Consider the following 23,042-nt stretch of genomic DNA (forward strand, 5'->3'; position numbering starts at 1 on the left):
TAACGGAGCAACACAGTTTTAAAGTACACTCACAGTGAGTGCATACAGTGCACATTTTGTGTATCAGTACTCGAAAGAACGTCTTAATGCAGCAGGCTAGTGAGAAAGAACCAAATGTTAAAGGCTGGTGTAGAGTACCGTACACGGTACATCCAGACTCAGACCAGTTCATAAAGTTTGGGGGCCATACTGGTGCCTATTGGCATCCGTCAGCATTGTCATGTAAGAAAGTGTTTGTGGGGATTTATCTATTTATTTTAGCAGGTTTCAGATTTGCATTTTTTTTACTGCTTGTAATGAAAACTCTCAGGAATATAAACTGAAACAACTTTATCATGTTTTAAGTTTAAGAAATAAATACACGTAAAAATGTTTTTCATTTAAATTGTTTGAAACTATTAATTTTTTTGTTTTATTGTAGAAGTACTTTTAATATTTATACAGTATAAATAAATTATAGGTTTTATTTATTCACAAAATACCTCTTATTAAACTATAATTAGAGATGTCAGCTGTAAGATCATAATATTCAATTCAGTTTTTTTAAATATTGAGGCTCTTTATATTTTGAAGGTAGACCCTACAGTAATACATACAATAATATCATGCATGGAAGTGGACGGTAATTATTAAAAGCACAGTGTGTGTTCGTACTGGGCAGCTCCCATTGTGGATGTGCAGCAGAGTGGAAACCAGCTCTGAGCTCTTCTCTGCAAACACAAGAACGCGAAGTCTGAAATACAACCAGACGGCAGCTTCTGTGCTCCAGGTTCCAGCAACGCTTGTTCTCTGCATCCAGAGGGCAGCGTGGGTCATTCAAGACTTAGATTAATTAATAAATTATTAAATAAGAAATAAATGAGATGAGGAAGAACATGATGTTTTGAAAAAAAATCAGCATTTGTTAACCTTGAATATTTTGTGAGTGAAGTGTGGTGGGTTTAAAAAAAAAAGCTGATAGAGCTGCGTTTGTTGATCCATCTGTCCAAAATTACACTTTACAATAAAATAAATTCTTTCTTTTAGTATTTTTTAAAATGTAATAGCTAGAGATGGCACGATACCACTTTTTTATGTCCGATACCGATACCGATATCATAAATTTGGATATCTGCCGATACCGATATGAATCCGATATAGTGTTTTTTAATCAACAAAACTGTTTTTTTTAAATATCTTGCTGCATTTTGTATAAGTTCATACTCAAGTTTAAAACAACAACTACACTAAAGCTATTCTGTTATACCTGTATGCAAAAAAAAAAAATTTCATAGTTCAGCAATACTGATCAATCTAATAAACTTAAACCTACACCATCCTCCCTATTCTGGTATTTTAAAGAGTACTTAGCATAAATATTAAGCAGCCTAACTAATAGGGTTCCAACTCCCAGCAACAACAAAAATAAATAAATAAAAAATAGGGAACCACCCCTCACGCGCCACCTCATGATGCTTAATCGACGTAATCAACCTTAATTTGATGCAGTGTGAAAAAAAATGCACAGAAATCAATTATTTTTCAAGAAATATTAAATAGATTCAACATCTCTCTTCAACAAAATTGCAGACTGCACAGATGGTACCTTCCCAAAGGAAAAAGTACTATAGCTTACTAGGGTATATATATTAGACTTAATAGTTACTATATACAGTAATGGACTTCTATTTATTTTGCATCAAATTAAAACTTTGGGTGTCAGATAATTATTTATTAAAAGCTAGACATTTTAAATGAGAATAAGAAAGAAAAGTATGTCTTTGTGCCCCCTTTTCCCTGTTAATGCCCTATCGGCCCCCCTGGCTAAACTTTGCTAGCTCCGCCCCTGCACAGTTACCAGCGTCAGCTACGTAGAAAAAGATCCTCGAGTAGAAAGTAATAATAAATAAATTCTAACAACAGCTGATCAAGCTTAAACGTGCTGCTGTTGTTCAGCCAAAGGTTTCCTCTTTCTGGTGCAAAGTGGGCCAAAAACAAACCAGAGAGACGGACTCGCGACAGAAAAGCCGATCAGCTGATCGTTAAGCAGTTTCATGATTGAAGTAGCAGCAAGAAGAGGCAGTCGCTCCATATATCGTTTGTTAAGCTTAATGCAGGAATGCTTTACAAACATTCAGAGATGGACTTACACACTTGCTTTACTTCTCTCGGGATAACTTTGTCGGAGATGAAATGCCGGGTTGCTAGCGAAGCTCCAAATGCTATCCAGACCACCTACAGGTCCCCATGCCACAGCCGCTCTATCACATGATGCATACTGCTCCGACATGCTAACGTTCTGAGGTGAGTTACGGTGTGTTGCAAGTTTTGTGAGGTGCTTTCGTGATATTTAATGGATCGGATTACATTTTTTATTTTTCTCCGATATCCGATCCAGTAATTTAGGTCAGTATCGGACCGATACCGATACGTAATATCGGATCGGTCCATCTCTAGTAATAGCAGAGCATACACTTTTATGTTTGTGAACAAAGGAATTCCCAATATTTGGGGATAGATTAGCGTTTCCTACCTGGGTGATTGAATGATGAGACAATAGATCACGCAAATATGAAACGGTTCCCTCAAACTTGTATCTATACAAAACGGAGAACAGCACTGAAGGACAGGACCGTGTTCGTGCACGTGTTGTTAGTGGGAGAGCCGACGTGGCCGAAGCGAAGTTCATGTAAAGCATTCAGAGCATTGTGAGACTTAAGTAAGCCTGTGAAACCAGAATGATCTCTGGATCCAGTTTCATCTGAGATATTTTCACGGGAAAACTTAATTATTCCAGTTTTTCTCATTTTCTAAAACCAAAGCAGATTAGGACCTGGCTCACAGATAAACCGTGCAGGTCACAGACGGTGACGGTGTTTGTACTCTGTCATATCCTGTTTCCACTTTCCCCTAAACCAGCACTTTACTATGTTAGCTCTCACTTCAGCTCCGTATTACCTCGGAGTTTCAGTATGGATGTATCCAGAGTTCAGATAAACACTTCCCGTTCACACTCACAAGTCTTAACTTTCTGGAGCTGGTTGATCCCTAGGAAAGTTTCCCACAATGTAGATCCGGAGAGACGGGATGAAAGTAGTTTCCCAAAAGGGACACACCTGATCACTGTACACCTCAGCAAATATATAGTAATAATATAAATATATTAAAAAAGTGTGGGTGTTCAGATATAAAATGTGACAAATGGATTTCTGACATTTGCGTCTGTAGTTACCTTTGTGTTATTTTATTTTATATCTATAAATTAATTTTATTTGCATTTCTGCTTTTAATTCAGCGTCACACCTGTTATATTCTAATATAAACCAGCTGAAAATTGTTACTGTGTTAAATGTTAGAATTGTTTATATATAATTAATTTATATTAGAGTTCAAAATCTTTGAATTTTGTGTAATTTTGCCCACATTAACATTATTTTTAAAGTTTCTGTATTTGTAGTTTTGGTCATCTGTAGCCTCACAGCTGTTATATTTACCTTTGTTTATGATTGATTAAAGCAGTGGATAGATTTAAAATTTGAAATCTTTCTTGCCCCTGTCGACCAGCAAGCGTTTGAGAACCACGTAGACGTCGAGCAGAGCTCCTGACGTAATCTGGATTTCTTCTGCCCGACACGAAACTGCACAGCGTGACTGAAACCTGAACATTTTATTCATTTCATATCAGAAACAACTAAATAAATAAAGTTGCTGTAATCAGAAGCAAAACTCTTCACGGTGGTACCAGTGTCACCCGGCAGAGGGTCGCAGTGCGTCTCCCAGCTCATACTGGGCGAGGGTCGGGGCACATCCTAGGCTACATGTGATGATGTCACTGTGCCCGCCCACACACTGTGATTGGCAGGTGCTCTACAGGAAGTGTGGATGGCTGAACAGTACTTTAATGTTGACATAACCTGACACGAGTTTATACAACAACACGGGGTCAAAAACACGATGAGACGTCGCGCTAAACGTGAGGCTTCAGCTCCCAACAGGAAGTTCCTCTTTTTAACGGCGGCTCGTCTGTCGTCTGTGTGTGGACACGACACTGTGAACACAACACTGTGAACACGACACTGTGAACACGACACTGTGAACACAACCACACAAATCCTGCTTATTAACAGTTATTACCAAAACATCGAATAGCCGCACCACGTTTTCACTAAATTTAGGAAAGTTAATTTCACTATTGCACTTATTGTCCATCATTTACACTTAAATATCGCAAACATAAAGGAGCACTGATTTATTCACCGATGTCTGATCAACGTTCGGCCACATCTATGCATCATAAACCTGCTGCAGGTTATTATTAAGTGTGCCTATGCGAAGGCACACTTATTACTATTGCTCGGATTTATTATTATTATTATTATTATTATTCTTTTTCCGCCTGAAATTTTGGACCTTAACTCGCCCCACAGTTTTGAGACAAGGTTCACATATGATATATCATTGTGTGCGGCTGGAGCTGGAATGAGTTGCTATGACTTTTGGTGTTTATTACTTCTATAGTTTTTTAAATATGAATATTTTAATGCAAGTTTTTTCCCATTGAAATGAATGGAGAACAAGAAAACTTCATTTGTGGTGTGCTGGCTCACTCTAGTGGTATGTCGGGAGTAATGCGAGGCGGCCGCTGTGTCCCTGTGGACGCTTTTATTTTGTATAACTACCGGAAGTAGTTCCTGTGTACTGACGCTAGCTGGGTAGCTAGCGCCGCGTCGCTTAAAAAGCAGCCGGGCTTGTCTTAAACTTAAGAGGCTGACACTCGCTAAACCACCCGATCGCTCGCCAAGCGACTGTTTCACACTGGACTTATTTTTCGTTTATATGGGCCGATGATGCTGGTCGATGAGGAAAAACTAACTGAGTTGTTTGGTGGTGGCTAACGCGGAGCTAGCTAGCCACCGGTATGTGTCTCTTTCCCCTCATATGTGGGGAAAGAAACATGTGAGGCGGCCGCCGATCGACCGGTTTTCAGGTGAGAATGTAGGTGTGTAAACGTCAAATATCTGCTCGTTTTGTCAAAACATCCCATATTAGCAACAGATTTCTCACGATGTTGCTGCTAGCCGGCTAGCTAGTTTGGCCAGCCGGCTAGCTAGCGCCGCTTCGCTCAAAAGCACCCAGGCTTGGCTTTCAGTGAGGCGTCTCTAACTCCTTTCACCCCCGATCGCTCCGCAAACAGTCTTTGTCTTAGCTGGACTTATTTTTCGTTTATATGGGCCGATGATGCTGGTCGATGTGGAAAAAATAACTGAGTTGTTCATATACCGGTGGCTAGCTAGCTCCGCGTTAGCCACCGGTATATGTCTCTTCCCCTCGTATGCGGGGAAAGAAACACCGATCGACCGGTGGTGGCTAACGCGGAGCTCAATCGTGGATAAGGGAAACCCAATGCAGGAGAAGCAGGCGGCTGGTGAACTGAATTTCAGGTAAGACGTTATTAACTGCACTCTATTTGGGTCAGATATAAACCGAGTTTAGGTGTAGTTTATTTTCGTTGTGCTGACAGTTACAATAACTGTACTGCGTGCTAGCTAGCACGATGGCGTTTCTATACAGCTGTGCGCGCTAAGTTACTGATTTTGAACTTTATGACAGCCTCCCCTATTTTCAGGCGAGAATGTAGGGGTGTAAACTTCAAATATCTGCTCGTTTTATCAAGAAGTCCCATATTTTATCAAGAAGTCCCATATCTCTCACGATGTTACTGCTAGCGCCGCATGGCAGCTAGCTGGCTAGGGCGGCTTGGCTGACACCTAGGCCGGGCTGACTGATACCCAGGCCGCCTCACGCTCTCGTTTCACCGCCGCATGGCGGCTAGCTGGCTAGCGCGGCTTGGCTGACACCCAGGTCGGGCTGGCTGACACCCAGGCTGGGCTGGCTGACACCCAGGCCCGCTCACGCTGTCGTGTCACCCCTAGTCTTTCGTGATGACTCTTGGTTGGCTGCTGGACTTATTTTTCATTTATATGGGCTGGTGATTCAGTATGAGTGTCCGGTGAACTGAATGTCAGGTAAGACGTTATGTATATGTAAGGTAGTGACTGGAATAAGTCACAAGGTGTCGCTGTTGAGCTGCATATATGTTGTAAATTTTAGCAATTTTGACCATTTGTCCTCTGCAGGACACCGTAGTTCAGATTTCTCGTTCGCGTGGGCGCCATCTTGGTTCAGTGTTTACTGTGATGTGCAAAGGTAAGCACTGTCAGTGGCGAACTGCATTGGTTTTGTTTAAAAATAAGTGTTCCACTGTGTAAAATAGCGGTTTGTCATTTAAGCCGAGCAAATATTTTGTTTATTGAGAGGTTCATGTATTGTCTGATGAGAGTATGAGACAAAGATATACTTTTCTTTCTTACTCTCATATAAAATATTTAGCTTTTATTAAATAGTTATCTGAATCTTACAACCAAAGTTTGTATAATAATACACAAGATTGGCTGTAGACTATTGTTAATCATTCAGAACACTGTGTAAAAATAACAAAAAACAAAAAGTGAATGAAAAGTGCATAAATATTTATTTTACGTGTTTGATGTGTGTGGCAGGGCGTGGTCTGCAGTGCCGCTGCAGGGGAGGTGGACCCACCTCAGCGGCATCTGCAATCACGCCTCTCAGGTGTAAAGTCTGTGCTCTCTCTGCTTTTTTTTTTTTTTTTTTTTTTTTTTTGTATGTGTCGGGCTATGAGATGAAAAGCTACAGCCGGCTGTGTGGGTACAGCAACTATGTGTGAAAAGTGGTCCATAACGTAATGCTTCAAAGTGTGTTCATGCAAACATTGTCGGGTCTGCTTATGAACCTCTGCGCACAGCGTCTACAAATTGGGGCTGTACGAAGTCACCTCATCTTTACACAAAACTGTAAGCTGTCATCTGTGAGGCGTGAGCGGTGTTTGGTTTTACCATAGTTCATGGTGGAGAATGGCTGCTCCGGTGAGTTTTGCTCTCTGTAGCCGTTTGAATGGCAAACTATACTGATTAGCGGCGGCATAGGCACACTTAAAATTTCTTCAGAAATTTTCGCTTTCTAGTTTTTCCTTTAATCCTGCACAAACCAAGTGAAGTATTACTGCAGTAATAAACGAAAGGCTGTAATAATGCATGTAAGAATCAAAGTGATTGAAAAATCTCATTTTTCTCACACAAAAGTAAAGAAGCATCCAGAAAGAGTTCTTTGATAATGAAACCTCAATAAAACAACGATCGTCTGCTTCTATTACAGGTAACAAATATATGCTGTGTAAAATACATACATTATATCATTTCTTTATCCAACTTTTTTATCAACATTAAAACACACTGAGCTGCATAAAAACTCCAGAAGTGCTGATTTTATTTAAATGAGGTGTAACTGTATATTTTTAATTATTATTACCAGAGAAGTTTTTTTTACTCTATAATGATTTCTTAATAACTCGTCTGGATTGTTTTTAAAACTCACGTGACCTGGAAATATTTTACATATTTTGTGTTTTTTCTATTTTACCTCCAGAGATGAAACGCTTCATTAAAACACACAAATATATACATATATATACATATTAAATAATACATTTATTTAATATCCTGTTCTATAAATTTTTATTTCAACTTTTTTTTAGTGTCTTTACCTTGTTCTGCTAAAATAAAATCCAACGCTCTGACATTAAAGTTAATTAACTCAGTAACGGAATAAAAATTCCTAATTTTAAATTTCTTACACTTTCCGTATTTCTTTTCCATCTTTGAAGTATTCACACACAAACACTCTGATGTCCTGACTTGGTTTGGAATCGAAGCCGTAACGGTTTAAAAGCAGAAATATGAAATCGCTGCACTCTTGACGGTAAATTCAAAGTGCGACATTTAAAACGATGGATTCAACCTGGAGCTCTCAGAGTTTTACATTCATGCTGTTCTTTAATTAAAACTAGGTTGATGTACGTTATTTCGAGACGTTTTGGACACCGACGATCACCAGGACGCTGCTCTGCAGTCGAGTAAATTCCGTGTAATTGTAGGAAAACGTTGAATAAAGTGAGAAGAGGAACGTAATCTCGACTCAAACGGGACGATTTTATCTCCACTTTCAGGATTTTTCAGCGTTGTGAAACTGCGACGGCGGCTCGCACGTTTTCTGTAGGTTTTTATATTTTATTGCATCAAGAAAGCCCAAACAGCCGTGATGTTAATTCCCTTTGAGAGGATCACACAGAGTTACTCCACCGTGAGAGGCTAAAACGAAGACTGTGAGTGGAAACGACTTCTTTTAACAAGACGACCACGACCCTGAACGCACCTCACAAAAGCTGGATGGGCTCGGGCTCGACGGCAGAAGGACCGGAGGAGGAAAAATGTTCTTTTTGCAGCAAAAACCAGGAGGCTCGAGCGTCGCCTCCCTCCTGCAGCTCTACAGTGGCACCAAAGCACTCCCGGCCAGCGCCGCCATTTTGTGTCCGCAAACCGTTTTCGGTTGCAGTTGATCTGTTTGGAAAACTTTTGCAGACTGGAAGGCAGCTCCTTGTTTTCACCGCCGCCTTCGCTTCCCTCCGTGTGCGAGCGGGCGACACCTGCACGAAAACAAACCCCGGAGTGCGTGGGAGTGTGTGTGTGTGTGTGAACCCCACACCCTCTCGCGCCATTAACCCCCGACAGCCTCGCTTTTCCCCCATCACACCCAGTGACCTCTGTGTTGACGCATCGGCCATCTTGTTCCATTACAATGTAGTGTAAGTGTGTGTGTGTGTGTGTGTGTGTGTGCGTGCACTGTGGCGGGGCGTGCAGACGCTTCTTTCATTGTCTGGCTCGGTTCATTACCAGTCCGTTGGTGGTCATCACTTCACTGATCATTAACGGCTGTACAGCTGGACGCTGGCAGCGAGCCATAAGTCTGTGTGTGTGTGTGTGTGTGTGTGTGTGTGTGTGTGAGCATTAGGGCGTATTATGTGTTTAAAATGTTGAGTTCACACATTTGAATGTTTATCACTGCACAAATGGTAACAGCGAGCTCTTAAAGTTCAAGACAAGTTTGATCAAAGCTTTTCAACGTGGCTGAAATGTAACGCAGCAGCAACAACGCCTCGTCCCTCTGGCATCTACGGAGACGCAGCTTCGTGTGCACACCAGTCAGCATCTGGTTTTAGACACCTACACTTGGAACCGCTGTAGCAGTCCAGCCAGGCTGATCGCCGAGGCCTCAGTCTGTACCGCTTCCTCAAAGGTGCCGGCGTGGCTGATGGGTGTCTGCAGAGCCGTGTGTGCTGTGGCTCTGTGCTCGATGTCAAAGGTGACAGCGATCACTCCCGTCACGTGTGAACGAACAGGCTTGTTGCCGTTAACGGGTCGTTTTAACCCAAACCACAAATCTCCCCGATCTTTCACCGAGTCGTTTTTACAACATCAGCATGACCATCGAGTGGAAGGCGGAGCAAAAAAGAAAAAATGTGCAAACTCAGCAGAACCCTTACCTCTGGAAACAAAGTCCCTGCGACTCCTCCGACCTCCACGATGTCTCCCCGCAGCAGAGAGAAGTGCCTCCATCCATCCCTGCCCTGTGACGGAGGTGCAGAAGCATCAAAAGCACAGCTGGCACATCAGGAAGCAGCTCAAGTGCAAAGATGTTTTTCTTCTCTATTTGACTTTGCCTGATTTTATTATTACTTTTATTATTCATTCATTTTTCTACCGTGCATGCTTAGTCACCTGCGTCCGTCGTGGACGGTGGATGTAGCCACCGTGACTTCACCGACTAACGACTGTGACGCGTGCCGACAAATCGTGAGCGAATAATAGAAACCCTCCTTTCTGATGCTTGTAACGGACCGTGATCAGCATGGAGCCACACTGCTGCTCGCTCAGCTTCACGGCGCGGCTCATCAGCTTCATCACCAGCACACTTCTCTTCATCGTCCCCTCGCCCTCCAGGATTGTGTTAAAAAGCTCTGTGCGCGCTCTCCTCCGCAGCTGCCTTTAACACGACTGTTGCAAAACTGAAATGCAACTGTATTCATAGTAAACAAGTGTTGATATCTGAGCGTCTCCTACACCGGACGAGGTTCTCGTGCTTTTAACTCTTTAAATAAGAGACCGTAAAAACTCGTTGGGCCTTTCCGGCTCTGTTCACAGTCAGCTCGTCTTCAAGCTCAGCTTTTTAAAGCTCACAGCCTCACCGAACGCCGATCATCTCGTTGGTCACATTCTCTCAGCTGAAGTTTGGTCTGTTTTTGGCGTCTGATACTTGTCTTTCGATCGTGGCTCAAGAGTTGGGAGTTCGCCTTGTAATCGGAAGGTTGCCGGTTCGAGCCCTGGCTTGGACAGTCTCGGTCGTTGTGTCCTTGGGCAAGACACTTCACCCGTTGTCTACTGGTGGTGGTCAGAGGGCCCGGTGGCGCCAGTGTCCGGCAGCCTCGCCTCTGTCAGTGCGCCCCAGGGTGGCTGTGGCTACAATGTAGCTGCCATCACCAGTGTGTGAATGTGTGTGTGAATATGTAAAGGGCTTTGGGGTCCTTAGGGACTAGAAAAGCGCTATATAAATACAGGCCATTTACCATTTACCATTCTCCTCCAAACATGGCTGAGATTTCGTTTTCTTTTCTTCCAGCAGAGCTGAAGGTTTTTGTTTTTTAGGAATCCTCCAGTTGGATCGTCTGTAGTTAACTTCCTCCTAACTTGGCAGTCGTTGTAAATTTTAGTTTACATGGGTGTCGCTTTATTCTAACACCTGGGAGAACTAAGTGTTTCAAACTGGTTCCCAGTTAGTTTTGAGGACATGAAAAAAGAACCTGGCCCCATAAACAGTTAAGAAGACAGGATTTAACGAGCGGATGACTGTCAACCCTGCGACCGTGAGCGCCGTGCTCACTTTAGCTGTATTATGTGTATTTGTGTTTATTTTTAGCCGTGTGGTTCACTGTTTCTGCCCCCAGGACTCATCTGCTGTGTCCCGGCCTGCAGTTTGGATAAGACATGCTGTGTGTCATCACGCCCACGTCTGTGTGCGTTTTTGTAGAATCTGAGACGCTGTAGTAAAAAAATGTGACTTCATGCACGTTTGCCTGCTTGACTGCATGTCTGTGTGTGTGTCTGTGTGTCTGTGTGTGTGTCTGCGTGTGTGTGTGTGTCTGTGTGTCTGTGTGTGTGTGTGTGTGTCTGTGTGTGTGTCTGCGTGTGTGTGTGTCTGCGTGTGTGTCTGCGTGTGTGTGTGTGTGTCTGTGTGTGTGTCTGTGTGTGTGTCTGCGTGTGTGTGTGTCTGCGTGTGTGTCTGCGTGTGTGTGTGTGTGTCTGTGTGTGTGTCTGTGTGTCTGTGTGTGTGTCTGCGTGTGTGTGTGTGTCTGTGTGTCTGTGTGTGTGTGTGTGTCTGTGTGTGTGTCTGCGTGTGTGTGTGTCTGCGTGTGTGTCTGCATGTCTGTGTGTGTGTCTGTGTGTGTGTCTGCGTGTGTGTGTGTGTCTGTGTGTGTGTGTGTGTCTGTGTGTGTGTCTGCGTGTGTGTGTGTCTGTGTGTGTGTCTGCGTGTGTGTCTGCGTGTGTGTGTGTGTGTGTCTGTGTGTGTGTGTGTGTGTGTGTCTGTGTGTGTGTCTGTGTGTGTGTGTGTCTGTGTGTGTGTCTGTGTGTGTGTCTGCGTGTCTGTGTGTGTGTGTGTCTGTGTGTGTGTCTGCGTGTGTGTGTGTCTGTGTGTGTGTCTGTGTGTGTGTCTGCGTGTGTGTGTGTGTCTGCGTGTGTGTGTGTCTGTGTGTGTGTCTGCGTGTGTGTAAATGTTGCACATAAATGAGCAATTTTGTGTGTTTTCCTGAGGGCTGGGGTAGAGAACATCTGCAAGTTTCTGTGTGTTTTACAGTACAGCACACACACACACACACACTTGTGTGTCCATTATTGCAGTTTGACAGCACGCTCATATCTCCTGTTTAATTGATTGATTGGTTTTATTAAGCACATCAAAACACATTTATTGAAACCACATAACTGCAGTCTGATATTAGATCAGCGTTACAGCCTCGATCTCAGCAGCTGCTGCATGCTCTCCATCACCAACAGCCTGAGGCTCTCATATGCAGGGTGCATCCTGCACAGGTGTGCAGCAGGTCAAAACGATGAATATCTTATTTAAGTGCTGTTGTTTATGTCTAATATTCCTCGGGTGCTGAGCCCCGACAGGGGGCAACTTAGGCACCCTGGGTCGCCGGGCTTACAGTATGCTGGCGGGAAACCCTCTGAGCTTAAACAGAACGTCAGGCCATCTGTCCCAAAGTTTAAGTTGTACTGTAAATGCAGAGGCTTCGTCTAAGCCATGGCTCACTATCATGGAAAACACAGACAGCAAACGTGAGCTGCAGACGGCCGTGCTGGCTGCTGAGCCGGGGCTGAAGCTGCTTTAAACGAACACATTTTATTAGTTTAGCATCAGGTCACAGTCAGCGTCATCCGCGGGTGTTCTGTCGTGTGAGGAAAACGTCCAGCGTCACAGGAAGAAACAGCGTACTGTATATAAAAGATGGATGTAGCGTCTGCGGGTTCTGAAGTGCATGAAACCTGTATTCTGTCCAATGGCCAGCAGGAGGCGACTTCTCCAATTGTTCTTCACTCTCAATAAACCTGAAGCAATAATTCTGAGTAAAATGCAACTGAAATATATAAAATCCAAAGTTTATTGATTCACATAATGAATCATTCAGGAATGTGTTTGGTGTACGCTGAACGTGTGCAAGCCATTACATTTGATGTGAACAGATTTGACATTTTAAATTGTGCTTAAAGAACTAAACACACAGAAAACTTGCAGTAATCACATTTCACTCAACAGTTTTTTTGAGTGATTGGGAAATTATCCCGACGGATTTAAACTTCAGTAAAAACTTTTCTTGTTATTTTGTGCACTCGGTCAGTGCTGTCATGTCTTTTTTATTATTATAAAATGTGAATAAATGTAAGTTTAGGTTATGAACCTGAACTTCAGTAATCGAGCTCTACATTTAACTTTTCAGCTCAGTAGGTAGATCGCTCGCCCCGTAATCGGAAGGTCAGGGGTTCAAATCCACTGAACAGCTACCCTGAGGTACCCCTGAGCAAGGCAGCGTCCCTAAGCACTGCTCCCTGCCTCACTGAGTGAGTGGGTTAAATGCAGAGAGTAGTTTCCCTACAGGGGATCAATGAAGTACACGAAAACAAAAAAGTATTTCAACATTATTGTTGACATATTAATTCTGTAAGTGCAGAATAAAAATAAACAACCAAAAATATTATTGCTGTAAAAGCAGCAACAATAAAAGCTCCGAGATACTCAGTGGTGTGTCTAGAAAAGTTTTGTTGGGGGGGCCAGGTGGGGGCACAGATTTGGAGAAGGGTGGCAGATAATGTTAAAAACAAATCTACCAACCGTTCATCATAATTCAGTAACCCTATAAACCTAATAACCGAATGTGCTTTTAACTCTTATTATAATGAGGTTTTAACCACTACAGTGCAAAGTTTTTAGATACTGCGTTGATAAAGTACAAGAGATACAATCAGTCAGTGTTTACTCAGCATTTAAGGACAGCAATATTTGCATAGTATTTTTACTGACATGTAGTGCACATATGTTTTGGGTGAAAACATTTTTGAATATTAAAATACGAACATTTTTAACATACAATTGGCAAATTGGCCAATGCAAAACCAATGCCTGTTAAAAAAAGAAGATAATCTTCTCACAAACTGGTGTTTGATTTTGAAACAGGAAAAAAGTGGAGAAACAACTGAAAAGACTAACATTTGAATAAAACCTGAAAGCAAGTAAATACTTTCTCTGCTGCCTTATGGTAAACTTTGGTAATATTGATAAAGAACAACACTGGCTGATGATGAAATCCAGTCAGCTGGCATGGTGACACTGCCAGTATTAACCTGCAGGGCTGGACTGGGACAAAAAAATTGGGCATTTTCACTACAGACCGGCCCACCAGGTATTAAAGCCATAAAGCTTTTGAATGAAAACAGACGCTGTGGTGACAGTGATGTACAGTCTTTTTGGTATATGTATGATTTCTATACATTTTACGTATAATTCGCAAGATTCAGATAATTATTTAATAAAAGCTAGATTTTTAAAATGACAAAAAGAAAGAAAGGTATGTCTTTCTGCCCCCCTTTCCCTGTTAATGCCCTACCTGCCCCCCTGGCAGAACTTTGCTAGACCCGCCCCTGCACAGTTACCAGCTGTCAGCTGCTTAGAAAAGGATCCTGGTGTTATTTGTCTCTCAGAAACAGTTCATAACTTCAACTCATCCATGTCACCTAAAAGGTAAACCTGTTTCTCCATCACCTGTTCAGCTCTGATGGTTCAGTAAGGACATCTCCTGGTTTCATCTTCATGTTTCCCTCTCACCACATATCCAAACCGACATCATGACCAGCAGCTTTACAGCTGTGGCTCCAGCAAACATCAGCTGATACTAGAAATTAATATTAAATCAATTCTAACAACAGCTGATCAAACTTAAACGTGCTGCTGTTGTTTAGCGCGACATCCGCTGGTTTCCTCTTTCTGGCGCAAAGTGAGCGATAAACAAACAACAGAGAAAAGCCGATCAGCTGATCATTGATCAGTTTCATGATTAAAGTAGCAACAGGAGAGGGAGGGGGGAGAATGAGAGGAGAAGAGGCAGCTGTGCAGCGTAAACACAGAGTAACTCCAGCTTTGTGTCTTTTTCATTCTAGCTGAAGTCCAGGACAAACTGTGTTCCTTTTCAGCTCAACACCAAACGCGTAATATTTTCTCTGAATGCGGGAGGATTTTGTTTTTTACAGGACGGTTGGCAACTTTACTAACTGACCTTATGAATAAAATAGAGTTCACTATCAGTAACATCACAGCACCCACCCAGCTGTATAGGAACTCCGTCATGCTAGCTCACACAGTACGAGTTATTGTAACTCAGCGGTCCCCAACCCCCGGGCCTCGGACCGGTACCGGTCCGTGAGTCGTTTGGTACCGGGCCGCGAGAGTTGAGGCTCAGGTGTGAAATGTTTAGTTTTCAGGGTTTTTATCGGTTTTCAGCGTTATTTTGTTATCGTTTTTATCGTTTACTCGGTTTTCCTGGGGCTTTTCACGTGTGTTATGAATAAATCTTCTTTTTTTCGGTACCGGTACTAGTTTTATTTTGTTGTATTTATCCGCGACACCTTAAAGGCCGGTCCATGAAAATATTGTCGGGCATAAACCGGTCCGTGGCGCAAAAAAGGTTGGAGACCGCTGTTGTAACTGACTGTAAAAAGTCAGCACAACGAAAAGAAACTCCACCTAAACTTGGTTTATATCTGACCCAGACAGACTGCAGGTCAGAACTTCTTACCTGAAGTTCACCTGACGCTCGGACCGGCGGCCACCTCAGGTCTCTGCTCCTCCGCCCCCCATTTCCCTCATCCACCTGCTGGCCTCTGTGGAAGCTCCGCCATAGCCACCACCAAACAACTCAGTTATTTTTACACATCGGCAGCATCTGGCCAATCCACCACCTCTCATTGTTCATGCCGTTACAAAAAAAAAGTCATCAGCCCACCGGTATGCCCGATGGCCAGTCCAGCGATGTTAACCTGCAACCAAATCTGCAGCTCCATACAGCAATGTTACGACTTAGATTATATCTTATAACTCATAACTCTTATGTTAGCTCCCCCAGCAGTCTACTGTCTGAAATATTCGACGGTTGCAATAATTCTTTAAGTGTTATTTTTTCCTTGGGATTGTAATTTAAAGTTTACTAAACTCAACAAACTTAATATTACTTACCGGGACATTTATTCTCTCCTCATTTTCTTTCTCCGAAAAATTGTTTCCTGCAGTGCGTCTTTCTCCTTCCTTTGCTAACATGATGCTCATAGTGCCGAAGCCGGTGCTGCATTCACTTACACTTGGATATCTGAGCTTCACTGTGAAAACATAATCGTAGATTTGCTATTTGATTGAATTTTATTGTTTTAGCTTCGGGGTGGCACCTGGGGTGGCCAGTCTGGGGGGGGCACGGCCACCCCGCTGGACACGCCACTGGAGATACTAATGGCAAAGAATAATAGAGAAATTAAAGTCTTGTCATAAAATGTTCAAAACTGAAATTTTGATTTGTTTAATAAATATTAAATCTTCAAACTGAATAAACAAATGTAAAAAAGTAAAAAGATTCCAGAATTTTTTTTCTCAGAATCCAAACAATAAAATAAATAAAGGAAACAAATACAGTTTCTATTCTTACAGAAACATGATAATAATAAAATCACGCCTCTCTGATCTGGGCACTCACAGACTTTCAGGGTCACGTTTATTCTTCTGCATTTTAATCTCCTCCGTATTATTTTAATATCTCAGTGTATTTCTGTGCCTTTGTTTTGATAAATGACTCAAACTAACCGTGTTTCCTCTCGTCTCTGTGCTGGGAAAAAAGACTTTGTTCCTGTTTAAACCTCAGACCTTATTTCCCCTGAAATCAATACAAACATTTAATTTTAGCTGCCCATTGGTGGGGGTGGGGGGTCAGGGTAAAAATCATTTGTGGGGATGTGATATGATTAGCGCTGACGTAATGAAGTGGGTGTCTGAGGTTGGGTGAATAATCAGACTAGCTGCTCTGGTTTCTGGAGGATTTATTGCAGGTCGGTTTGTCTGTGATCATGTGACAGCTCCTCCTTATGATTATAAGCAGCTGTGATTGGACGATGCTGTCCGTGTGTGTGAAACAGCAGGTGTGACTGTTGTGGTCTCTGTGAGCTTCAGTGTGTGTCCATGTTCTCTCTGTATGTGTGCTATAATCGTACGTGTGCCGTCCCATTGATTGAGCACTTCCTGTTCTCTGATTGTCATTGTTTCCAGATGCCTGATTATCAGTGAATGCCCCCCACCCACCCGCCCACCGACCCCACCAGGCCAAACACAGCAGCTGTACAGTGATACATGTGCAGCATGGATGGCTTCCTGTGTGACTTTATCAGCGTCGTTGCTTCGGCTTCACATTTGCAGCATCCATTCATGCACAGCTCTCTGAGCTCTGCACTCTGGACCATCGCTGCAGCTTCTATCTGTCCTTTTTCAGCTGTTCTGTTGCAGATTTGCTGCTGTGATTGGATCTTTGTCCTGTAGCTGTGGGACATATTTGACTCTACTTCGGTATACTGAGGAGTTCACGGTCCACTCCTCCCCGTGCTCACAGCTGGTCTGAGGAGTTGGTTTTGTGCATTAAGGACAAACGTCTCCTCTTTGGTCTCGTCTGTTCCAGCAGTTGTTCTTTGTTCAGATGCAGCTTTGCAAACCTAAGCTGTGCTGCTAGCCTTTCCAAACCTGCCATGACCTTTAACCTTCAACCTGCTAACTGAGGCCTGTAGAGTCTGCGGTGGAGCTTTTGGGTTTTTGCAGCTCCTCTGAGCAGCGCTCGGTGTGGCCTGGGGTCACTCCACTACTGGGAGGACTGGGAGCCGTCTTGATGATTCGACTGAATGTTTGTCACTGTTTGATGACGGGCTGCAGAACACTCTCCACACTGATGTCCTTTTGACATTGTGTGAACACAACTGCAACACCTCTGCTTTCACAGATGTGCTCACGCTCACTAATGAATTCATTAATTAGCGTATCTGATTAGCAGCACCTGAATGCAACGTGCCCTCTCCAGTTTTTCACACACTGTTTCTGCGGTTTTCCTCATCTTTTAAAGAGCTAACGACACAGGGTGAGGTTCTCTTTATTTAAGACCTGCAAAGGAGCAGATGGTTTTTAGTATGTCCTGAGAAAACTTGAGAATGGAAGGAGGAGGAGGGTGTACTTTGTTGTCCACTAGTGTATATAAAAGGTGGCTGTAGTGACATCACCTGTTGGTGTGCAATAGTATTGCCGTTTTTTGTATGTGAGGGTGGAGAGCTGAGCTGCACAGAGCTCAGTAACATCCAAAAAAAATCCAAAAAAAATCCCAGAACAGACTTCGTGTGTGTGTGTGTGTGTGTGTGTGTGTGTGTGTGTAAGCTGCAACAGAAAATAAATGTGCAGATGTTGATTCTTACTATTTGTAGACAGATGAAACCGTCCTGTAGCTGTGGACTTCTGGACATTGTGTGGACTTTTTCAGTGATGGTGTAGATGACAGACTCAACAAGAACTCAAACCAGCAACCTGCGTGTTACCAGTCAGGCAGCCAAACCTCTGGTCTTTATCACATGGCCTCACAGATCCAGCACTCCCACAAAGACAGATGAACACTCACACAGAGCTGAAAAATCAACACAACACTCCTGACATCTGTTAAATCCATTATTGACAATCGTCCATCTTTTAGAAGGAATCTGTCTATCATGATGCCAGTTTGGACCAGATACTCTTCCTCTAATCCTGCTTCATCGTCCAGGACAAATATTTTACAAATATCTGCTGTACTTTTTAATCTTTCCCAGTTAAGAGTTCAAAGAGCAGATCTAAAGATCCCTGGATTCTCCTTACATCCTGTCAAAGCACACAGAGGTTTGGAGGCTGATTTTCAGCATTTTTTGACAAAAATGAGATTTTTGCTTTATCACTTTCTGCTGTGGCAACATAACGTGCTGCTCCTCGTTTTCCAGCCTGCTGTTGCTCTAACAAACGTTAGCAGTGAAAGAAAAGAACAGAAATATCACCTTTCACAATACATGGTAATAATCCTTTGGAAAACCGAGGGCGCCGACGACTTCTCAGAGCATCTTCGTGTTTCCGTTGCCATCGAGGTTTTCCCTGGCGGCGATGACATGTGTAAGCACATGTAGAAATGTCGGCCATATTGATCGTGAGCAGCCTTTAATCTGCGGCAGCTCTTTCCTCCATTACAGCTGATTAGTCGCCGCTTTAGCTTCCTGCCGCGTTGTGAAACCTGAGACGGCGGTTGTGGAAACACGAGTGTAATTACAGCCGGGAAAGACACAACAGGCCGGAGAGATGGCTGCGTGCTGTTTGAAAATGTTTGAATATGTTTATTGAACGCAGCCTGTAAAATCCTGACATGTAAACCACAGTAAATCCCTGCAGGGCAGATGGTGGTGTAATTGCTCTCTACTGCACCCTGCCTGGTGGAGCGCCGGCTGGAAAACAAGGTCTCAGTCCGGCCTGGGAGAAATATCTCAAAGAGCGAATCAGCAGCACCGATACAATCAAACACATTTCACGTCCTCACAGTTTCCTCTTTTGATCATTGTGACAATTTTTTCTGGTCTGAATTTGTGTTTTCATCACAGAAATACAGAAACGTGTTTTCCAGGTTCGTGAAAACTGTGTTGAAGCTTCGCTGCATGAAGTTAACTGAGAGGCAAAAGTGAAAAGAAGAAATGAAACTTTTAAGAATGACAGCGAAACATAAAACAAACAGCTGAGTGAAGCCGTCGACCGAGGAAGAGCGCGGGGGGATTAAAGTAAACGTGCCCGTTAACCTGAAATCATCGATAACGATCACAGTGACTGTTCCCCAACTCCTCCTGGAGGTGCTGATCAGTCGGGATGAAGCTCACTCTGTTACTGGCCGTGGGACCAGGATCATCTACGTATCTGTATATATGTTATCTGTACTAATATCTATAGAGCCTTGGAAATTATACGTTTGCAGTATGTTTATGCTGTTGTTTGTAAATAAATTATTTGATAAAGAACCACTGCACTAAAAATAGTTTAAGTCCACAGAAATATGTTGTCATACATATCTTTAAATAAATCCTCATCGTCGGTGATGCTAACAGAGCCTGTAATCGATCACTTTGCCTCAGAGCCGGAGCTCGGCCTCGGGGCCGGTGTCCTGCAGGTTTCAGACGTGTCCGTGATCCATCACAGCTGATTTAAATGGATAAATGACCTCCTCAACATGTCTTGAAGCTCTCCAGGAGCCTGGGAATGAACTAACCATGTGATTCAGGTGTGCTGACCCAGGGTGAGATTTAAAACCTGCAGGACACCGGCCTTCGCACCCTGGAGCTCCACCACCCCTGTCTTTAACTATGAATATGTAGCTCGCAAAGAAGAAGAACAATAAATATGTTTTTATAACTTCGTTATTAAAGCGATATAATGAGCATAAAAGAATGACGTGGTAAATTAATATACACGTCTGTGTTTTCATTCATAAGAAGCAAATAAGCGCTGCATGCTGCTGGATTAATAATAACTTCTCAGGAGCAACAGGATAAATCTGACGTGGGAAATGTGACGGCTTTCTCATGAAAGTGTCTGCTAAAGGAAGTGAATGAGTTCATCTGCAGGTCATCACAGAGCTTTAAAATCAGCTGACAATAAAGTATAATTTTACACTGACATTCAGAACGAGGCGAGATGGGAAAACTTCACATCCAACTTAAATGTTTTTAGTGGGTTTGTGGGGGCTAATCCTTTTTTTCAATCATTCAGATCACCCACAGTTGGGACGCTCCTGTATGCAGCAATAAGCCGGTCAGCGCTATGGATTACTTCTGATCGCAGCAGTTGTGCGGCTCTCCAAATGATAAAGAGACAGCGGATAAAGTCGAGAACACTTTGTGATGCAACTGTTCTGATTTCTTCTTTTTCTCTGGTGCTCCTTTGCTTGGTCAGTGAATCTGTTTGGATTTTCTTGTGTTTTCTTAGTCACTTTGTCTTTAGTCCTTTTTAGTTCTCTATTTTATTCTGTTTTGGTTTATTCTGTAAGTGTTTTCTTTGTCCCGTCCATTTGCCTCCACGTTAAGTTCATTCATCTCTGCTGTTCCTCGTGTAATTATTCTAACTTCATGTTCAGTCTTACTTCCCTCCTCTTGTCTCACTGTCTTGTTCAGCGGTGCCTCCTTACCCTTGTGTTTCCACTTCTCTGATCACCTTCATGTGTATAAATAGCCCTGTCCTTCCCCTCAGTCTTTGGGGTGCGTAGTGTCCTTGGTTTGTTCTCTGGTAGGTTTTGGCCGTCACCTTGCAGGCTTTGTATTGTGGATTTTTCTCAGCAACCTGAACACCGTGACATGAAAAGTAGATCTGAGTAAATTTGTCTTAATATGTGTTATTGGAAATCAGAATAAAGGGTAATAATCTGCTTACGGTAAAAACCCTTCAGCTCTGTCAGTGAGAACGTAACGTCTAAATATCCTAAGACTTTTTGCTCTTTTTTGGAGTTTAAACATCTTGTTATAAATGTTCATGATCTTTTCTGAAAACAGAAAAATCACAAAAGCCCTGTTTCTCCTTTGTGTTCCTAATGTTCTGGCCCATAATGTAATTAAAGTGATAGCTGAGGAAATTTAGAAATATTTATAAACATAAGAGCTAGCTTATCGAGAGGCTTACTCAGCATGTCACCATCCTCTGGACGTCAAATCTGATGCAGAATTTAAACTGTCTGAGAAACATCCGTCTTCACGGGCTCTAAAACAAAGGAGGAGAAATCTGAGACAATCAAATGATCTGCTGATGAACTCTTGGTAATTACCTCTCCAGCTGCTCTATTTACCTTACAGTCGTATGATGTGACCACGAGAAATCCCAAACAGACCTGCGAGTCTAAAGAGAAAGACTTAAATTGACTCAGATGACACGAAGCCGTCCATTAGTGTCTAAATCTGAAATCTAAGGAAAACATCTGCGCCATCAGCGTGATGCAGACTTCACATCAGGCCTGTCTGGTTCTGCCTGGACAGTTTGTTCCTCAGAGTTTTTCCCTGGAAGTGGAGCGTCGTGCGCCTGTTGTCAGTCGACGTTTGGAAACAAAGCGTGCAGAGCGTCATCTTTTCTTAACAGACCATCAACGCACAGCCAGAGGTGAAGTCACTTTTATGGAAATGAGGAAGATGAGAGGAAGCGGGTGGAGCCCAGACCGGCTTCAGACCGGCTGAAGTGGCACACAGTCCTGTGTATGAGTTCAGGCATCGAACCAAACTAGCTTCAGCAGCCTGTTTGCCACGAGCGAGTCCACCACGATGGTCTGAAGGTGGGCTGATGGTGAACCAAGAAGGTGTTGCTTTGTTAGACGTCCCTGTCGTGTGATTTTTAAAAAAGAAACAGAAACTGTGATTGTTTATTTTTGATGCTCCTCCCTCCAGCCCCAGCTACCCCTAAACACCTGCACATGAAGACCTGAAAACCAGCAGCTGGCTTCAGCTGTACCTAAAACGTTTTTAAGACATGATATTTAAGCATGGAGCTACTGTGATCAGAGACTTAAAAGTCAGCACATGATAAATGTAAATGATTTCTCTGATTTATAACTTTCATTTTACTCCAAATCAGTGAGATTTACTGTTATTTATGTAAAACTGAATTACGCGCGTTAATCTGTTTCTGAATTTATTCCCTAAAAGTTTTGGCCCTGTTTGAATTTAACTGTCACCAGTTTGAAGTCACAGTGTCTAAAATCTAATATTAATATCATATTAATTGTATTATATTTGATACTAATATATGATTAATATTTTAATATTATGACTCCCTATTTCTGTGTATCACTAGTCCAGCCATAGACTGTATATTAAAGACTGACATCCATGATGTCATCCTTGAGGGCGGAGCCCTTCAGTGATGGAGTCGAGTGATTCAGTATCTCCAGTATCCGATAGCCTGAACTGTCACTAAGTAGTAAAGTAAACTTTGAGTGATGTACTGTAAAAATAAGACTGTATATAACAGATGGAAGTAGCCACATCACCCACTGGTTTGTGGAGTTCTGTTTGAAAACCATGAGTTTAACCTTATCACTATTTTTTAATCCAAAGTCTGTGCACAGAGAGCCCATACATCACTTAACTATGCTGTTAGTTCATCAGTAACTGATGTGATGTTCGGATGTTTGGACCTGTGCTGTGTCAATCAGCCCAGGTGACAACAACATGACTCTAAATGAGCCCCTCCTCTAATCCAAGAACCGTCACACAGGTCCAGTCCAGGAGCGCCTAGCAAATTAAACAGGCGAGTTTAAAACAACAAACCTTCATGCTTGTGCAGGCTGTAAATGTGTATGTTTGCTGTAAAAGTTGTGCATTTTACCAAAGAGTCCGTGGGAACTGAGTCACCGCTGGAGCCAGTCTCACGTGGATGTCAGAGGACCTGCAGGTTTTTGGCCAAACTGCACGTTCAGTATCTCTAAACTA

At 42.8% G+C, this 23,042-nt stretch overlaps 1 long non-coding RNA gene across 7 annotated transcripts in view; it reads left to right on the forward strand.

Annotated features, from left to right (window-relative positions):
- LOC309720572 overlaps positions 1-23,042 on the forward strand; it is an 80,502-nt gene that overhangs the window by 25,512 nt on the left and 31,948 nt on the right. Inside the window, exon 9 of one of the 7 annotated variants that reach the window (XR_014280528.1) lies at positions 16,810-16,850. The exons of the other annotated variants lie outside the window; for them this stretch is intronic. This is a non-coding gene — a long non-coding RNA (uncharacterized lncRNA). Of the gene's footprint in view, positions 1-16,809; positions 16,851-23,042 lie in introns of those variants that run through there. 7 annotated transcript variants of the gene reach the window in all.

The sequence above is a fragment of the Aulonocara stuartgranti genome, assembly GCF_965226115.1.
Source record: "Aulonocara stuartgranti genome assembly, chromosome: 13".
NCBI lineage: Eukaryota > Metazoa > Chordata > Actinopteri > Cichliformes > Cichlidae > Aulonocara > Aulonocara stuartgranti.